A 19,518-nucleotide genomic window follows, 5' to 3' on the forward strand; every position below is an offset into this window, starting at 1 on the left:
CCCGTGCTCTTGGCTCCTGATTTCTCCAAGGAATTTCTAATGTAAACAGACGCTTCAGAGCATGGTGTAGGGGCTGTTCTCTCACAGATGACTGAGGAGGGCTGGGACCACCCTGTAGCCTTCATCAGTAGGAGGTTACTTCTCCGGGAAAGTAGGTGGAGTGCAATAGAGCGAGAAGCATTTGCTGTGGTCTGGGCGCTGAAGAAGCTAAGACCCTACTTGTTTGGGTCTCACTTCCGGGTTCAGACAGACCACAGGCCCCTCAGATGGTTGATGCAAATGAGGGGTGAGAACCCAAAACTGTTGAGGTGGTCCATCTCCCTACAGGGTATGGACTTCACGGTGGAACATCGCCCTGGCACAGATCACGCCAATGCTGACGGTCTGTCCAGGTATTTCCGCCTTAGTGATGAGGAACTCCCTGGGGAAGGGTAGTTCTCCCCACATTTTGGCTGGAGGGGACACGTGTTAGACCTGGCACCTTGGCGTGAGTTTCCCTTCCACTTTTTGCTGATGTGCCTCAGATGTTTTTGCTGGTGTCCGCCGCTCAGGGCACTGCGCCAATGCCAACCCGTGCCGCAGTTCAAGTGCTCCCTATGAAAAGTATAACTGTGATTGGTATACCTGATTGATTCATTGGATTTACTGTCAGTCCCCAGTAGAGTGCACCAGGAGTGCCAGGGCTTGTGAATGCCAATACTGCTAGTGGGCCTGCAGCGCTGGTTGCGCCACCCACAGAAGCAGCCTTAAAATGTGTCTAGGGTCTGCCACTGCAGACCCTGCATACAGCCTGGTGTCCATTTGTGGGGGGTCAGTGTATTTGCTGTGTGTGATTATGAATGCTTAACTAAATGCGCCCTAGAGATTAGCCTTGACTGCTCGCGCCACGCAACCTAGAGGGTGAGCAGGGGTTATTCTTAAAGGGTTGTTCCCTTGCCCTGACTAGAGTGCTTACTTGTGCCAACCAGAGACCCCCAATTCTAACACCCACTTTCTAAAAGTGGTACTTTCAAACACAGAATGTTAAAACCAACTTCACAAAATATGTATTTTGTCAGTCTGAGTTCAGGCATACTAAACTCGAATTTCTACCATGTTCCCTGAATCAGATAGGACTATAAGATGTAATAGCCAGTCTGCCCATTCTAGCTTACGGAGAATAGGTAGCCTTGCAGCAGTGAACAACAAAATGGAGGGTAATTCACTACCAGGACATGCTACACATATCAAGCCATGTCCTACCTTACACACACAATGCACCTACCCTAGGGGTGACTTACATGATGCTAGGGGAAGGTTCAGGGGCTGGGAATTTTGGACACTTTACAGCTATAATGGCAGTTCTGGACTGCACACAGACACTGCCGTGGCAGGTCTGAGGAACACTTTACAAGCTGCTTCTGTGGGAGGCACAAACGAGCGCTGCAGGTCCACCAGCAGCAATTGGGTTACCAGCCCTGGGCATACACAGGCAACACTACTAGGGACTAACAGATAAACCAAATTAGCCAATCAAGGATATACCAATTCAGTCATGTTTACACAGGGAGCATTTGCGCTGTGGCACTGAATGGCCGTGCCACAGTGCCCAGAGCATCTATTACCAGCAAAAACAGAGGAGAAAACAGCGAAAAATGGAAGGGAAACCCACGCCAATGGTGCCAGGTCTAACAGGTCTGTTCTGAGGTGCCGCTCTGGGGTCCTGGTGTGCTGTGTTGGTTTTTGCAATTGCCGCCCTAAGTGCGCTGGGGATGCCCAGACGTGGGTCCCAGGCACTCCACACCACTTGGATTCAAGCTAGCCGGGCTGATGAGAGGTGTTACCTCGAAACCGGTCCGGTCCTCGGATGCTTGATTCCGTTCTGGGAAGGACATGGCTTTTGTAGTTCGGACTGGACTGTTCCCATGGGGCAACAGGGTCAGAGCTGATTTGCATATCGCCATTGTCTAACCCAGGGTGGTGTGGAGTGCAAAAAAACGATGGATTTGGGCCCAGATCTTTTGACTGGGGGAATGTGTGACATTGATCCACATTCGGTCCATCACTTGTTGTTTTTGCAATTGCCGCCCTAAGTGCGCTGGGGATGCCCAGACGTGGGTCCCAGGCACTCCACACCACTTGGATTCAAGCTAGCCGGGCTGATGAGAGGTGTTACCTCGAAACCGGTCCGGTCCTCGGATGCTTGATTCCGTTCTGGGAAGGACATGGCTTTTGTAGTTCGGACTGGACTGTTCCCATGGGGCAACAGGGTCAGAGCTGATTTGCATATCGCCATTGTCTAACCCAGGGTGGTGTGGAGTGCAAAAAAACGATGGATTTGGGCCCAGATCTTTTGACTGGGGGAATGTGTGACATTGATCCACATTCGGTCCATCACTTGTTGTTTTTGCAATTGCCGCCCTAAGTGCGCTGGGGATGCCCAGACGTGGGTCCCAGGCACTCCACACCACTTGGATTCAAGCTAGCCGGGCTGATGAGAGGTGTTACCTCGAAACCGGTCCGGTCCTCGGATGCTTGATTCCGTTCTGGGAAGGACATGGCTTTTGTAGTTCGGACTGGACTGTTCCCATGGGGCAACAGGGTCAGAGCTGATTTGCATATCGCCATTGTCTAACCCAGGGTGGTGTGGAGTGCAAAAAAACGATGGATTTGGGCCCAGATCTTTTGACTGGGGGAATGTGTGACATTGATCCACATTCGGTCCATCACTTGTTGTTTTTGCAATTGCCGCCCTAAGTGCGCTGGGGATGCCCAGACGTGGGTCCCAGGCACTCCACACCACTTGGATTCAAGCTAGCCGGGCTGATGAGAGGTGTTACCTCGAAACCGGTCCGGTCCTCGGATGCTTGATTCCGTTCTGGGAAGGACATGGCTTTTGTAGTTCGGACTGGACTGTTCCCATGGGGCAACAGGGTCAGAGCTGATTTGCATATCGCCATTGTCTAACCCAGGGTGGTGTGGAGTGCAAAAAAACGATGGATTTGGGCCCAGATCTTTTGACTGGGGGAATGTGTGACATTGATCCACATTCGGTCCATCACTTGTTGTTTTTGCAATTGCCGCCCTAAGTGCGCTGGGGATGCCCAGACGTGGGTCCCAGGCACTCCACACCACTTGGATTCAAGCTAGCCGGGCTGATGAGAGGTGTTACCTCGAAACCGGTCCGGTCCTCGGATGCTTGATTCCGTTCTGGGAAGGACATGGCTTTTGTAGTTCGGACTGGACTGTTCCCATGGGGCAACAGGGTCAGAGCTGATTTGCATATCGCCATTGTCTAACCCAGGGTGGTGTGGAGTGCAAAAAAACGATGGATTTGGGCCCAGATCTTTTGACTGGGGGAATGTGTGACATTGATCCACATTCGGTCCATCACTTGTTGTTTTTGCAATTGCCGCCCTAAGTGCGCTGGGGATGCCCAGACGTGGGTCCCAGGCACTCCACACCACTTGGATTCAAGCTAGCCGGGCTGATGAGAGGTGTTACCTCGAAACCGGTCCGGTCCTCGGATGCTTGATTCCGTTCTGGGAAGGACATGGCTTTTGTAGTTCGGACTGGACTGTTCCCATGGGGCAACAGGGTCAGAGCTGATTTGCATATCGCCATTGTCTAACCCAGGGTGGTGTGGAGTGCAAAAAAACGATGGATTTGGGCCCAGATCTTTTGACTGGGGGAATGTGTGACATTGATCCACATTCGGTCCATCACTTGTTGTTTTTGCAATTGCCGCCCTAAGTGCGCTGGGGATGCCCAGACGTGGGTCCCAGGCACTCCACACCACTTGGATTCAAGCTAGCCGGGCTGATGAGAGGTGTTACCTCGAAACCGGTCCGGTCCTCGGATGCTTGATTCCGTTCTGGGAAGGACATGGCTTTTGTAGTTCGGACTGGACTGTTCCCATGGGGCAACAGGGTCAGAGCTGATTTGCATATCGCCATTGTCTAACCCAGGGTGGTGTGGAGTGCAAAAAAACGATGGATTTGGGCCCAGATCTTTTGACTGGGGGAATGTGTGACATTGATCCACATTCGGTCCATCACTTGTTGTTTTTGCAATTGCCGCCCTAAGTGCGCTGGGGATGCCCAGACGTGGGTCCCAGGCACTCCACACCACTTGGATTCAAGCTAGCCGGGCTGATGAGAGGTGTTACCTCGAAACCGGTCCGGTCCTCGGATGCTTGATTCCGTTCTGGGAAGGACATGGCTTTTGTAGTTCGGACTGGACTGTTCCCATGGGGCAACAGGGTCAGAGCTGATTTGCATATCGCCATTGTCTAACCCAGGGTGGTGTGGAGTGCAAAAAAACGATGGATTTGGGCCCAGATCTTTTGACTGGGGGAATGTGTGACATTGATCCACATTCGGTCCATCACTTGTTGTTTTTGCAATTGCCGCCCTAAGTGCGCTGGGGATGCCCAGACGTGGGTCCCAGGCACTCCACACCACTTGGATTCAAGCTAGCCGGGCTGATGAGAGGTGTTACCTCGAAACCGGTCCGGTCCTCGGATGCTTGATTCCGTTCTGGGAAGGACATGGCTTTTGTAGTTCGGACTGGACTGTTCCCATGGGGCAACAGGGTCAGAGCTGATTTGCATATCGCCATTGTCTAACCCAGGGTGGTGTGGAGTGCAAAAAAACGATGGATTTGGGCCCAGATCTTTTGACTGGGGGAATGTGTGACATTGATCCACATTCGGTCCATCACTTGTTGTTTTTGCAATTGCCGCCCTAAGTGCGCTGGGGATGCCCAGACGTGGGTCCCAGGCACTCCACACCACTTGGATTCAAGCTAGCCGGGCTGATGAGAGGTGTTACCTCGAAACCGGTCCGGTCCTCGGATGCTTGATTCCGTTCTGGGAAGGACATGGCTTTTGTAGTTCGGACTGGACTGTTCCCATGGGGCAACAGGGTCAGAGCTGATTTGCATATCGCCATTGTCTAACCCAGGGTGGTGTGGAGTGCAAAAAAACGATGGATTTGGGCCCAGATCTTTTGACTGGGGGAATGTGTGACATTGATCCACATTCGGTCCATCACTTGTTGTTTTTGCAATTGCCACCCTAAGTGCGCTGGGGATGCCCAGACGTGGGTCCCAGGCACTCCACACCACTTGGATTCAAGCTAGCCGGGCTGATGAGAGGTGTTACCTCGAAACCGGTCCGGTCCTCGGATGCTTGATTCCGTTCTGGGAAGGACATGGCTTTTGTAGTTCGGACTGGACTGTTCCCATGGGGCAACAGGGTCAGAGCTGATTTGCATATCGCCATTGTCTAACCCAGGGTGGTGTGGAGTGCAAAAAAACGATGGATTTGGGCCCAGATCTTTTGACTGGGGGAATGTGTGACATTGATCCACATTCGGTCCATCACTTGTTGTTTTTGCAATTGCCGCCCTAAGTGCGCTGGGGATGCCCAGACGTGGGTCCCAGGCACTCCACACCACTTGGATTCAAGCTAGCCGGGCTGATGAGAGGTGTTACCTCGAAACCGGTCCGGTCCTCGGATGCTTGATTCCGTTCTGGGAAGGACATGGCTTTTGTAGTTCGGACTGGACTGTTCCCATGGGGCAACAGGGTCAGAGCTGATTTGCATATCGCCATTGTCTAACCCAGGGTGGTGTGGAGTGCAAAAAAACGATGGATTTGGGCCCAGATCTTTTGACTGGGGGAATGTGTGACATTGATCCACATTCGGTCCATCACTTGTTGTTTTTGCAATTGCCGCCCTAAGTGCGCTGGGGATGCCCAGACGTGGGTCCCAGGCACTCCACACCACTTGGATTCAAGCTAGCCGGGCTGATGAGAGGTGTTACCTCGAAACCGGTCCGGTCCTCGGATGCTTGATTCCGTTCTGGGAAGGACATGGCTTTTGTAGTTCGGACTGGACTGTTCCCATGGGGCAACAGGGTCAGAGCTGATTTGCATATCGCCATTGTCTAACCCAGGGTGGTGTGGAGTGCAAAAAAACGATGGATTTGGGCCCAGATCTTTTGACTGGGGGAATGTGTGACATTGATCCACATTCGGTCCATCACTTGTTGTTTTTGCAATTGCCGCCCTAAGTGCGCTGGGGATGCCCAGACGTGGGTCCCAGGCACTCCACACCACTTGGATTCAAGCTAGCCGGGCTGATGAGAGGTGTTACCTCGAAACCGGTCCGGTCCTCGGATGCTTGATTCCGTTCTGGGAAGGACATGGCTTTTGTAGTTCGGACTGGACTGTTCCCATGGGGCAACAGGGTCAGAGCTGATTTGCATATCGCCATTGTCTAACCCAGGGTGGTGTGGAGTGCAAAAAAACGATGGATTTGGGCCCAGATCTTTTGACTGGGGGAATGTGTGACATTGATCCACATTCGGTCCATCACTTGTTGTTTTTGCAATTGCCGCCCTAAGTGCGCTGGGGATGCCCAGACGTGGGTCCCAGGCACTCCACACCACTTGGATTCAAGCTAGCCGGGCTGATGAGAGGTGTTACCTCGAAACCGGTCCGGTCCTCGGATGCTTGATTCCGTTCTGGGAAGGACATGGCTTTTGTAGTTCGGACTGGACTGTTCCCATGGGGCAACAGGGTCAGAGCTGATTTGCATATCGCCATTGTCTAACCCAGGGTGGTGTGGAGTGCAAAAAAACGATGGATTTGGGCCCAGATCTTTTGACTGGGGGAATGTGTGACATTGATCCACATTCGGTCCATCACTTGTTGTTTTTGCAATTGCCGCCCTAAGTGCGCTGGGGATGCCCAGACGTGGGTCCCAGGCACTCCACACCACTTGGATTCAAGCTAGCCGGGCTGATGAGAGGTGTTACCTCGAAACCGGTCCGGTCCTCGGATGCTTGATTCCGTTCTGGGAAGGACATGGCTTTTGTAGTTCGGACTGGACTGTTCCCATGGGGCAACAGGGTCAGAGCTGATTTGCATATCGCCATTGTCTAACCCAGGGTGGTGTGGAGTGCAAAAAAACGATGGATTTGGGCCCAGATCTTTTGACTGGGGGAATGTGTGACATTGATCCACATTCGGTCCATCACTTGTTGTTTTTGTGTTGGTGTATGGGTCAGTTCTGGGGTGCTGCTCTGGGGTGCAGCTGTGCTGTGTTGGTGTATGTGCCTGTTCTGAGGTGCCGCTCTGGGGTCCTGTTGTGCTGTGTTGGTGTATGGTGCCTGTTAGACGGACCGGAAGGGTCGGCCGAGGATACGGGGAGAGGTCTCCGGGGAGAGCCGTCTCCAGCGATCGTACAGACAAGTAACTTCCCCCCCACAGACGTACACCACACAAGGATAAGGTTCAACGATACTTTATAAGCAATTCTTCAAGTACGGTAGTTTGATACAAGGAGGTCTGGACTCAGGGGTCCCCTCGGTTCTAGTCTCTGGATTGGGAAAAGGGTAGCGGGACAGTCTTGTTACCAATTGAATAGATGAAATAGCTCTCAATCCTCGATCTCGGCGTTCTAGATGATCGGGCCGCGGCGGAGCCAGCAGGTCCCGAGATGGATGATGGTAGCGACGGTCCGCGGCGGAGCCAGCAGGTCCCGATGAAGATGGTAGTTACAAACGGTCCGCGGCCACGCCAGCAGGTCCCGACGACGATGAAGGTTTAGGAAGGTTGCGGCAGCGCCGGCAGGTAGGACGATAGTTCGCAAGGCAGAGCTACGGCAGCGCCAGTAGTCCGTCAAGGATGAGTTCTTCTCTGCGTCTCTCGACTCCAGGATACAACTGCCTTCCTGCTCTGGAGCTGCCCCAGTTATAGGTCTGGCGCCCTTTGATGTCCGGACCCTCGCACTTGGAGGTCGGGAGGTCCGGGATGAGGGAGTCCAGACACCCAGCAGGGGGGTGGAGCCAGTGCCCGGGGAGGCTGGGGGCGATCGGCACCTGGCGGGGGAGAGCCATCGACACCTCTTTCTCCCATTGACCTGCCAAGTAGTCCGCTCACCTCCTGGGTGGATGGTGGTGCCGGGATGTCGGAGGCCTGGCCAGGCCCAGGGTTAGGGTCGATCGGAGGCCACGCGGCCTCGTGGTGCAGTGTCCAAGATGGCGCCCGGGCCGGGCGAGAGGGCCGGTAGGGGATCGGGCCCATGATGTCGAGATGTTCAGAGGCAGGGGTCCCAGAGGGGACGGGAAACGTGGAGTGGTGGCGTGTAACACTTGAGGAGCCGGGCTCGGGCCTGGTTGTGCGGAGGGGGAGCGGGCCCTTCATGTGGCCTGTCCAACATGCGTCCCCCCCAGCTGAAGGCGGGGAGAGTCACCCATCCTCTTGGGGACTCTCCTCGTCGAGGCGGAAAAAGCGTGACAGGCCATCCGCGTTGGCGTGGTCTTGCCCAGGTCGATGTTCCACAGTGAAGTCCATCCCCTGCAGAGAGATGGACCAACGTAGTAGTTTCGGGTTTTCCCCCCGCATCTGCATCAGCCATTGCAGGGGTCGATGATCGGTCTGTACCCGAAAGTGGGTGCCGAAGAGATAGGGCCGGAGCTTCTTGAGGGCCCATACCACGGCGAAGGCCTCCCTCTCGATGGTGCTCCAGCGTTGTTCTCGGGCCAGGAGTCGCCTGCTGATGAAAGCCACTGGCTGGTCCAGGCCTTCGGGGTTCAACTGAGACAGGACCGCCCCAATGCCATGGTCGGAGGCATCCGTCTGGACGATGAATTCCCGGCTGTAGTCGGGGGCCTGGAGCACAGGGGCGGAGCACATGGCGGCCTTCAGTTGTTCGAAGGCTGCTTGACAGTCTGGGGTCCAGTTGACCTTCTTTGGTTGGTTTTTGGATGTGAGTTCCGTGAGGGGCCCCACTATGCTGCCATAGTCCTTCACGAATCGCCGGTAATAGCCTGTGAGTCCCAAAAAGGCGCGTACCTCGGTCTAGGTGATGGGGGGCTGCCAAGACTGGATGGCGGCGATCTTGAGCTGCAGAGGGGCCACCAGACTGCTTCCCACCTGGTGTCCGAGGTAGGTCACGGACCCCTGACCAATTTGGCATTTGCTGGCCTTGATCGTGAGGCCAGCTCGCTGAAGGGCCTGTAGCACCTCTCGGAGGTGGTCGGACCAGTGGTGACTGTATACAGCGATGTCGTCTAGGTAGGCGGCGCTGAATCCTTCAAGTCCTGCCAGGACCTGATTAACTAGCCGCTGAAACGTTGCTGGGGCATTCTTCATGCCGAAGGGCATGACCTTGAACTGATAATGGCCATCAGGAGTGGAAAACGCCGATCGTTCTTGGGCCCGGGGTGTGAGGCCAATCTGCCAGTAGCCCGCCGTCAGGTCGAAGATACTGAGGTAGCGGGCAGCTCCCATGCGGTCGATTAGTTCATCTGCCTGGGGAATGGGATGTGCGTCTGTTCTGGTGACCGCATTCACTCCCCGGTAGTCGACGCAGAACCGGAGTTCCGGTGTGGTGCCGGGGGCGGCCGCTTTGGGGACCAGTACTACTGGGCTGGCCCAGGGGCTGTCGGAGGGCTCAATGACCCCGAGCGTGAGCATCTTGGCCACCTCCTCTTGGATGCAGGCCCGTACCCGATCTGGTACGCGGTAGGCCCGGTGGCGGATAGGGGGACTGTCCCCCGTGTCCACGTCGTGTACGCACCAGGGGGTGACCCCTGGGGTGAGGGAGAACAGGCTGCCGAACTGCAGCAGGAGGTCTCGACATTCTTGGCGTTGTTCCAGGGTGAGGGCCTCCGAGAGTCGGACCCCGTCCACGGAGCCGTCCTTCTCCCGAGTCCGTAGGAGGTCAGGGAGGGGTTCGGAGTCCTCCTCGGCTCCATTGTCTGTTGCCATCAGGAGGCTGAGTTCTGAACGCACAAAATGGGGTTTCAGCCTATTAGCGTGGAGGACCCGGAGAGGGTTCCGTGAAGATTCCATATCGATGAGATAGGTGACAGGGCTCTTGCGCTCGATTACTTTGAAGGGCCCTGTCCACTTGTCTTGCAGGGCGCATGGTTCGGTGGGGGACATTACCCATACTTGTTGGCCGGGTTCAAATTCGATGGAGGAGGCATTTTGGTCGTACCACCTTTTCATGTCCTCTTGACTGGCCTCCAAGTTTGCTTTCGCCATCTCTCTGAATCGTCGGGTCTGGTTGCGGAGGGTTAGGAGGTATTTGAAGACATCTGGAGGGTTCTTTAGAGGGGGCATCTCCCAGCCTTCCTTGACTAGGCTGAGCGGCCCTCGCACCGGGTGTCCATACAAGAGTTCAAACGGGCTGAAGCCGAGGGATTTCTGGGGGACTTCTCGGTAGGCAAAGAGTAGGCACGGTAGTAGCACATCCCACTGGCGAAGGAGGGGCTCTTCCAACCCCCCAATCATCCCTTTGAGCGTGCGGTTGAACCGCTCAACGAGTCCGTTTCCTTGAGGGTGATAGGGGGTCGTGAATCGGTAGGTGACCCCACACTGTTGCCAGAGGGACCTCATGTATTTTGAAATAAAGTTTGTGCCCCGGTCACTGACGACTTCTCGGGGGAAGCCCACACGGGAGAAGATCCCCATCAGGGCCCGGCCGACTACCGGGGCTGTCACAGTTCGCAGGGGAACAGCTTCAGGGTAGCGGGTGGCGTGGTCCACCAGTACCAGGATGAACCGATGTCCTTGTGCTGTACGGGGGTCGAGGGGCCCCACAATGTCTATCCCCACCCTCTCGAACGGGGTGGTGACCACTGGAAATGGTTGCAGGGGGGCTTTCAGTTTGCGGCCGCTCTTCCCACTGGCTTGGCACGTGGGGCAAGATCGGCAGTGCTGGAGTACGTCGTTCCTCATTTTCGGCCAGAAAAAGTGGGTCACCAGGCGGCTGTAAGTTTTATCCTGACCCAGGTGGCCAGCCAGGGGGACATCGTGGGCCAGGTTTAGCAAGAAGTCTCTAAAACGGAGGGGCACCACTAGCACTCGACTGGCCCCTAACTCCGCGATTCTCTGTTCACTGTATAGCAGGTCATTGTCCCAATAGACCCAATGTGTTCCGGAAGTATCCCCTGCGCTCTGAGCGAGGGCTTGTTGGCGGAGTCCCTCGAGGGAGGGACAGGTCTTCTGTTCTTGGCGAAACTGCTCCTGGGTGGGCCCCCCCTCTTGATGCCACTGATCCAGGCCGGAAAGGTCCGGAGGTTGAGCGAGCCCCTCGGGAGCTTGTTCTGGAGGGACGGCACGGTCGATGTCTTCCACTGGAGCGACCGGGGGAGGAGGTGCCGGCCATTCAGGTGCTTCGGGCCGGGGAATGGCACGAGCGGCCATGGACCGGGTGGTGACGCACGCCCAGTCCGGGATGCCCAACATCCCCAGGTGTTCTCTTCGTTCTACGGCGGCCCACGGAGAGCTTTCAAGGTCATTCCCCAGGAGACAGTCTACTTGGGCATCATCTCGGACCGTCACCTTCAACATGCCGGATACTCCTCCCCACTCGAAGGGGACGCAGGCCATCCGACATAGACTCTCCGAATTATCGGCTGAACGGACAGGGCAGAGAATGTTTGGTAGGATCTGTTCTGGGGTTACCAGATGACAGCAGACGGCTGTTACACTGGCCCCGGTGTCACGTAGGGCTTCGGCCCGGCGTCCATTGATGCTCACCCATTGACTGTACTTCCGGGTGTTAGCGGGTAGGGGGACCCGCGGGACCATGTCTTTCCCCCCTAAGCATGCTAGAGCCATGGCGGCTGGCTCCCATTCTTGGTGTTCTTGCTCATATTCTTCCTGTTCCTCGGAGATTTGTTCTTCCCCCAGGGCAGCGGCAGCCACCTGGCGGGGTCTCGGGGTCTGATTCTGTGGGCAATTTGGGTCGTTTGCGTAGTGGCCGACTCGCTGGCATCGGTGACACGTGACATTGGCTCTATATCCCGGTTGCGCCGGGGTGCTGCCCCAGTTGGCCGGGGGGGTGGTGCTGGTAGCGGGGGTGGCCGGAGCGTTGTCTCTTCCTCGCCCTTGGCCCCCTCCTCCTCCTCCTCGGGGACGGTGCTGACCGTGGTGGTTCCGGTTCTGTTCATAGGACCCATTTCGGCCCACTCTGGTGATTTCCCACCGGTCAGCCTCGGCGGCGAGCTGCCGTGGATCAGTCAATTTGCTGTCGAGGAGGTGCTGCCGGAGCTCGATGAAGCAATTGTTTGATAGATGCTCCCACACCATGAGATTGAAGAGTTGTTCGTAAGTTGTGACATTGCTTCCTTTGATCCAACCCTTGAAAGCTCGGCTGAAATAGTTCACGTACTCCACCCAAGTTGTACCCGGGATGCGGGTGCAGTCTCGGAACCTCTGACGGTACATCTCGGGTGTGAGCCCATAGCGGGTGAGGAGGGCAGCTTTCATGTGGTCATAGGAGGTCATCAGATGGTCCGGGAGCTGTAGCAGGGCATCGCGGCCCTCATTGAGGAATCTCCCCCATAGACCGGCTCCCCAGTCGCTTCGATCGATCCGGTGGGAGGTCATAGCGATTTCGTAGGCCTTGAACCATTGCTGGATGTCGTCCTCTCTGAAGTATTCTCGAACGACATCCTTGGGGATGTGTACCTTTTTTTCTGTTGCCCCCGGGGTGCGGGGTTGCTCAGGCACCCCTAATTCTTTGTTCTGCTTGCGTAAGTCTATCTCCGCTAATTTGCGCTCATGTTCATATGCCAGTCTTTTTTCCTCGAGCTCTCTTTGTCTCTGCTTTTCCTCTCTTTCTTCTCGGAGCCGCAGATGTTCTAAGTTCAGTTTCTGTTCGGCTAACTTGAGTTCACCATCCATTTTGAGCCGGGCCATTTCTAGTTCGTGTAGTCGTGTTCTTTCTCGTTCCTGGATCTCGTCTTGCGAGAGACCCGTTCTTCGCTCCTCGGAAGCCGCGGTGTCTTTTTCTACTGCTGCGACATTTTGGTCCGGGGGTGTGACGGCCTCGGTTTCTGCCCAGGACTCCAGGGCGTGCTTGAAATCGTCTTTGGTACTTAGACCGGTGGTAGCGATACCTAGTTCGATGCAGAATTGTTTTAATTCACGATGGCTGTATTCTTCCAATTTTTCCATCTGGAATTTCTCGGTGGATCCGCTTTCTTTGGTTGTCATCGTGATTTCGTCGTGGGGTGAGCTACTCTCTGTACGTTTATGCGGTGATTCGGATCGTGCCGCTGGCCACCAATGTTAGACGGACCGGAAGGGTCGGCCGAGGATACGGGGAGAGGTCTCCGGGGAGAGCCGTCTCCAGCAATCGTACAGACAAGTAACTTCCCCCCCACAGACGTACACCACACAAGGATAAGGTTCAACGATACTTTATAAGCAATTCTTCAAGTACGGTAGTTTGATACAAGGAGGTCTGGACTCAGGGGTCCCCTCGGTTCTAGTCTCTGGATTGGGAAAAGGGTAGCGGGACAGTCTTGTTACCAATTGAATAGATGAAATAGCTCTCAATCCTCGAGCTCGGCGTTCTAGATGATCGGGCCGCGGCGGAGCCAGCAGGTCCCGAGATGGATGATGGTAGCGACGGTCCGCGGCGGAGCCAGCAGGTCCCGATGAAGATGGTACTTACAAACGGTCCGCGGCCACGCCAGCAGGTCCCGACGACGATGAAGGTTTAGGAAGGTTGCGGCAGCGCCGGCAGGTAGGACGATAGTTCGCAAGGCAGAGCTACGGCAGCGCCAGTAGTCCGTCAAGGATGAGTTCTTCTCTGCGTCTCTCGACTCCAGGATACAACTGCCTTCCTGCTCTGGAGCTGCCCCAGTTATAGGTCTGGCGCCCTTTGATGTCCGGACCCTCGCACTTGGAGGTCGGGAGGTCCGGGATGAGGGAGTCCAGACACCCAGCAGGGGGGTGGAGCCAGTGCCCGGGGAGGCTGGGGGCGATCGGCACCTGGCGGGGGAGAGCCATCGACACCTCTTTCTCCCATTGACCTGCCAAGTAGTCCGCTCACCTCCTGGGTGGATGGTGGTGCCGGGATGTCGGAGGCCTGGCCAGGCCCAGGGTTAGGGTCGATCGGAGGCCACGCGGCCTCGTGGTGCAGTGTCCAAGATGGCGCCCGGGCCGGGCGAGAGGGCCGGTAGGGGATCGGGCCCATGATGTCGAGATGTTCAGAGGCAGGGGTCCCAGAGGGGACGGGAAACGTGGAGTGGTGGCGTGTAACACTTGAGGAGCCGGGCTCGGGCCTGGTCGTGCGGAGGGGGAGCGGGCCCTTCATGTGGCCTGTCCAACAGTGCCACTCTGGGGTGCTGCTTTGGGGTACGGTGCCACTCTGGGGTGCGGCTCTGGGATCCTGTTGTGCTGTGTTGGTGTATGTGTCTCTTCTGGGGTGCCACTCTGGGGTGCTGTGCTGGTGTATGGTTCTGCTCTGGGGTTCTGCTCTGGGGTGCCGCTCTGGGGTGCTGTGCTGGTGTATGGTTCTGCTCTGGGGTGCTGTGCTGGTGTATGGTTCTGCTCTGGGGTGCCGCTGTGCTGTGTTGGTGTATGGGTCTGCTCTGGGGTGCCGCTCTGGGGTGCTGTGCTGGTGTATGGTTCTGCTCTGGGGTGCCGTTGTGCTGGGTTGGTGTATAAGTCTGTTCTGGGGTGCCGCTCTGGGGTCCTGTTGTGCTGTGTTGGTGTATGGGTCTGTTCTGAGGTGCCGCTCTGGGGTCCTGTTGTGCTGTGTTGGTGTATGTTTCTCTTCTGAGGTGCCGCTCTGGGGTCCTGTTGTGATGTGTTGGTGTATGGGTCTGCTCTGGGGTGCCGTTGTGCTGGGTTGGTGTATGGGTCTGTTCTGGGGTGCCGCTCTGGGGTCCTGTTGTGCTGTGTTGGTGTATGGGTCTGCTCTGGGGTGCCGCTGTGCTGTGTTGGTGTATGAGTCTGCTCTGAGGTGCCGCTCTGGGGTCCTGTTGTGATGTGTTGGTGTATGGGTCTGTTATGGTCCTGCTCTGGGGTGCTGCTCTGGGGTGCCGCTCTGGGGTGCTGTGCTGGTGTATGGTTCTGCTCTGGGGTGCCGCTGTGCTGTGTTGGTGTATGAGTCTGCTCTGAGGTGCCGCTCTGGGGTCCTGTTGTGATGTGTTGGTGTATGGGTCTGTTATGGTCCTGCTCTGGGGTGCTGCTCTGGGGTGCCGCTCTGGGGTGCTGTGCTGGTGTATGGTTCTGCTCTGGGGTGCCGCTGTGCTGTGTTGGTGTATGAGTCTGCTCTGAGGTGCCGCTCTGGGGTCCTGTTGTGATGTGTTGGTGTATGGGTCTGTTATGGTCCTGCTCTGGGGTGCTGCTCTGGGGTGCCGCTCTGGGGTGCTGTGTTGGTGTATGGTCCTGCTCTGGGGTGCCGCTCCGGGGTGCTGTGCTGGTGTATGGTTCTGCTCTGGGGTGCCGCTGTGCTGTGTTGGTGTATGAGTCTGCTCTGGGGTGCCGCTCTGGGGTCCTGTTGTGATGTGTTGGTGTATGGGTCTGCTCTGGGGTGCCGTTGTGCTGGGTTGGTGTATGGGTCTGTTCTGAGGTGCCGCTCTGGGGTCCTGTTGTGCTGTGTTGGTGTATGTTTCTCTTCTGAGGTGCCGCTCTGGGGTCCTGTTGTGATGTGTTGGTGTATGGGTCTGTTCTGGGGTGCCGCTCTGGGGTCCTGTTGTGCTGTGTTGGTGTATGTTTCTCTTCTGAGGTGCCGCTCTGGGATCCTGTTGTGATGTGTTGGTGTATGGGTCTGCTCTGGGGTGCCGTTGTGCTGGGTTGGTGTATGGTCCTGCTCTGGGGTGCCGCTCCGGGGTGCTGTGCTGGTGTATGAGTCTGCTCTGGGGTGCCGCTGTGCTGTGTTGGTGTATGAGTCTGCTCTGGGGTGCCGCTCTGTGTGCTGTGCTGTGGTTCTGCTTTGTCATGCTAACTCAAGTTAGGCTGGTCTCTTCCTTTCATGCATCAATACAAATAGAGACCTTAAACCGTTAATGGATTAGGACATCTCATATGTCCATTATTTAAGTACAAATTTTGTTTATTCAAAATTCAGACCAAAACTTAAAAAGAGAAAATAGTCTTTGAGTTGTAAAATCCAGTCCATGACACTTTTTCACATGAAATTGTAATTCAGTTTCAAACAATGAACGTCGTTGTTTGGAGTTAGATGTTGATATTCGCACATAGCATTGATAGAAGTGGCGCTGACACGTGTTTCGCTGTGACTCCCTGCTTTTTCGAAGCTCTTGTAACTCCACAAACATGATGGTTAAAATCCATTTTTTCCAAATTAACATTAGAAATGCACTGTTTAGACCTTAAAATTGCTTCAGGGAAATATGTTATTGTTTAAACCATATTAAAGTATTACACTCTGTGATTGGAATTGTTGTGCATTCTTTCAAGTTGGATGTTCTAAATGTCTAAAACATACTTTTTTACAGATTCACCGTAAAATATCAAAATGTATTATCTTTTTAAAATGAAAAGTTTCGTTTTCGACATATTAAGGGTAAGATGAGTTTTTAAGAGACGCGAAGTGCGAAGATTTTAAAAGGAGAGACAATCTTGGGTATCACCAGGGCCACAGAGCAGCCGCTGAACCCAGGTCCTGACGTTGTATCTTGGGTGGTGCATTTAAAGTGGCTGCTTTTAAGCGAGTGATGGTTTGTTTCCAGTGTATTTCGGTCAATTCATCATTCTCCTTCTTAAAGGCATCAGTTGGTATTCCATGGCAGGCGTGTGTCAGCTCTGCTTGCTACAAACATGCTGATGCCCCATCACATGTACTCCTTTTATCAGAACACTCTGGCCATGGAGGCCAGAGCCAGGGGTTCAAGGGAGGAGTCCTTGTGTCTTCCTGTTTCCTCGTCTTCGCTGCACAGATGGGCTGGTTTGCCTTCACCCCAAGCCTCCGGCAGGTCATACCTGATTTGACATGGTCTCGCGTGGTGTGTGCTGTGTCCTACAGGCCACTATTCCGTGGCGCCATGGCCGTCCTGGGACGCCATGCTCTACTTGCCCCGCTCTATCTCAATCCGACCCCTACTTGCGCCACCATTGAGCGCGTCCGCGTGGGAGCCAGTGACCGCCCCCGCGTGGGTGCCAGTGACCGCCCCCGCGTGGGGGCCAGTGACCGCCCCCGCGTGGGGGCCAGTGACCGCCCCCGCGTGGGGGCCAGTGACCGCCCCCGCGTGGGGGCCAGTGACCGCCCCCGCGTGGGTGCCAGTGACCGCCCCCGCGTGGGTGCCAGTGACCGCCCCCGCGTGGGTGCCAGTGACCGCCCCCGCGTGGGGGCCAGTGACCGCCCCCGCGTGGGGGCCAGTGACCGCCCCCGCGTGGGGGCCAGTGACCGCCCCCGCGTGGGTGCCAGTGACCGCCCCCGCGTGGGTGCCAGTGACCGCCCCCGCGTGGGTGCCAGTGACCGCCCCCGCGTGGGTGCCAGTGACCGCCCCCGCGTGGGTGCCAGTGACCGCCCCCGCGTGGGTGCCAGTGACCGCCCCCGCGTGGGGGCCAGTGACCGCCCCCGCGTGGGGGCCAGTGACCGCCCCCGCGTGGGTGCCAGTGACCGCACCCGCGTGGGTGCCAGTGACCGGGCGCCCATAAACAACCTGTTCCTCTGGGGCAAAGTCACACAGAGCGAACCATGAGGAAGAGGATGGGGAAAGCATGTGTGGACCACCTGAGCATCTGTGGGGGCTTCGTGAGGCCGGTTGAGCATGACACAAGGGTCTTATTTCTTTATTGTATTTATATAGCTCAATCAATCATCACCTGGGGTTTCAATGCACTAGAAAGCTCCTGTCTTTTCAACAGTGAGAACCGGAAATGCTAAGAATAACTTAACCTTTGAAGAGCCTAGGTTTTTATCGGTTTCTAAACCACACATGGTTCCCAGTCAGACAAAGGTCCAGGGTAGTCTCTGCAAAAACTGGTTAGGCCTTATCTCCCCACACGCAATCTCCGCTCCTTAAATGCATCGAATTTTGCAGTGCCTAGATTCAGACTGGCTAGAGTCGGAGGGAGGTCCTTTTCCTTTTTGGGACCGACCCTATGGAACTCCCTTCCTCTTGTTATACGAAAGGAGGAAAACTTTGCCAACTTCAGGAAAAGCATTAAGACCTGGCTTTTCAATAAATAATCTGGTCTCTAGTCGTTTCTGCTTTTGTACAGCTCTGGTTCCATAGGCCTGGCGCCGGGAAACCCTTTGTGGGTATCTGTGCGCCTTACAAATGCAATAAATAAATAAATAAATATATAGTCTGTTCCAGATGTGAGTGCGAGCGTCTGCCGGGTGAGACTTTTTCTTTCCGTTTGGCCTTCATGAACACCAGGTTTCGTGACCTCAGTTCGTGCCCCGGATGATACAATTCTACTGTGGCTTGTAGAGCTTCAGGCCCAGTATTGTACAGTGGCTATGGGTATGGCAAAGAAGCTTGAAGCTCTTTTCCACACTCACAACCGATGTAGGGTGTCCAGGCACGCTGATGCCGCACTTTGTCTATCCATATTGCAGATCACCTTGGCAGCAGCATTCTGGATTACCTGGAGTCTGGTGAAGAGATAATCTGCCACGCCCACGGACGGGGCGTTGCCGTAGACCAATCCTCTGGTTATCAGGGCCTGGACAATCGTTTTACGCCAGTCGACCGGTATCTCCCAGGACAACCGTCTCAGTAGTTTGAGGATACCAGAGCATTTGCCAGAGGTGGCAATACCTTGATCCTCTACTGAGAGTGAGTCGTCGATGATGACTCCAAGGTCTTATGCTCATTTCTTGGGCATTGAGTGTCAAACAATGTTCAGTCATCCAGTCTGATAGTTCTGAGAGGCACCTGGCCAGGTTGCCTCAAGTGTCATTATGTTTGCCCCCCATGGAGATGAGCAGCTGAGTGTCGTCCACATAAGATCAAACCTTGAAGCCCGACTGCAGGGCATCAACGGCCAAATGTAGCTGTGTGGACCAGTGATGCCTTGGTCTGAAGACAGTGTGAGGGTCTGCCTGAGCAGGGTGAAGGGCTGTTGGAACCATGCGAGGAATTGCAAAGGTCTGTTTGCCGGCCCTTGACCAGAGCAGGTCTGGTGGGAACATCTGCTGGTGATTGAGGAGTTTTTTGTACCTGTGTTTTGTCTGCGTTGCAGCGTTCAAGGCTCTATGGGGATTGTTGGCAGTTGTTTGAATTATCAATGTGACAGTGAGATGGTGTTTTGTGGGTTGTGACAGTCTTCTTGATGGTAATTGATGGCTTTTTAGGAGATGTTGGTCTTTTTTGTGAGACATGTCAGGCTTGTTTGGGGCTTTGTGGGCATCTGTTAGCAGATATGTTGGGCTCTCTTGGAGACTGCGAGGGTCTGTTGGGAGCGATGAGAAGTTCTGCTGGTGGGATTGTAAGGATATTTTGTGGCTGGGAGAGGAGATGTTGGGGGGGTTTCTGAGCATTTGTTGGTGAATAGTTTTTGGGTGGGTTGGTTGATTGTTATGTTGAGGTGTTTTAGGCGCTGAGCGAAAATCTTTCGTGAGGTTGTGTGTTTGGTGTGTACATGTGATACTTTGTTGCCATTTATGTTGGGATCTGTTGGGGCCGTGATGCGTCTGGTGCGTTGAGGGTCTCTTGAGGGCTCTCTAAGGGTGTATTGCATGAGCGTCTGTGGGGAGCTGCGGACCACGCTTGATGGGTCGTGTGAAGGTCTGTTCAATGT

At 55.3% G+C, this 19,518-nt stretch overlaps 1 protein-coding gene across 1 annotated transcript in view; it reads left to right on the top strand.

Moving 5' to 3' along the window:
- LOC147700475 (uncharacterized) overlaps positions 1 to 19,518 on the top strand; it is a 466,495-nt gene that overhangs the window by 270,735 nt on the left and 176,242 nt on the right. The window lies entirely within an intron of this gene.

Source organism: Lissotriton vulgaris, chromosome 7 (genome assembly GCF_964263255.1).
Source record: "Lissotriton vulgaris chromosome 7, aLisVul1.2, whole genome shotgun sequence".
NCBI classification, from domain to species: Eukaryota; Metazoa; Chordata; class Amphibia; order Caudata; family Salamandridae; genus Lissotriton; species Lissotriton vulgaris.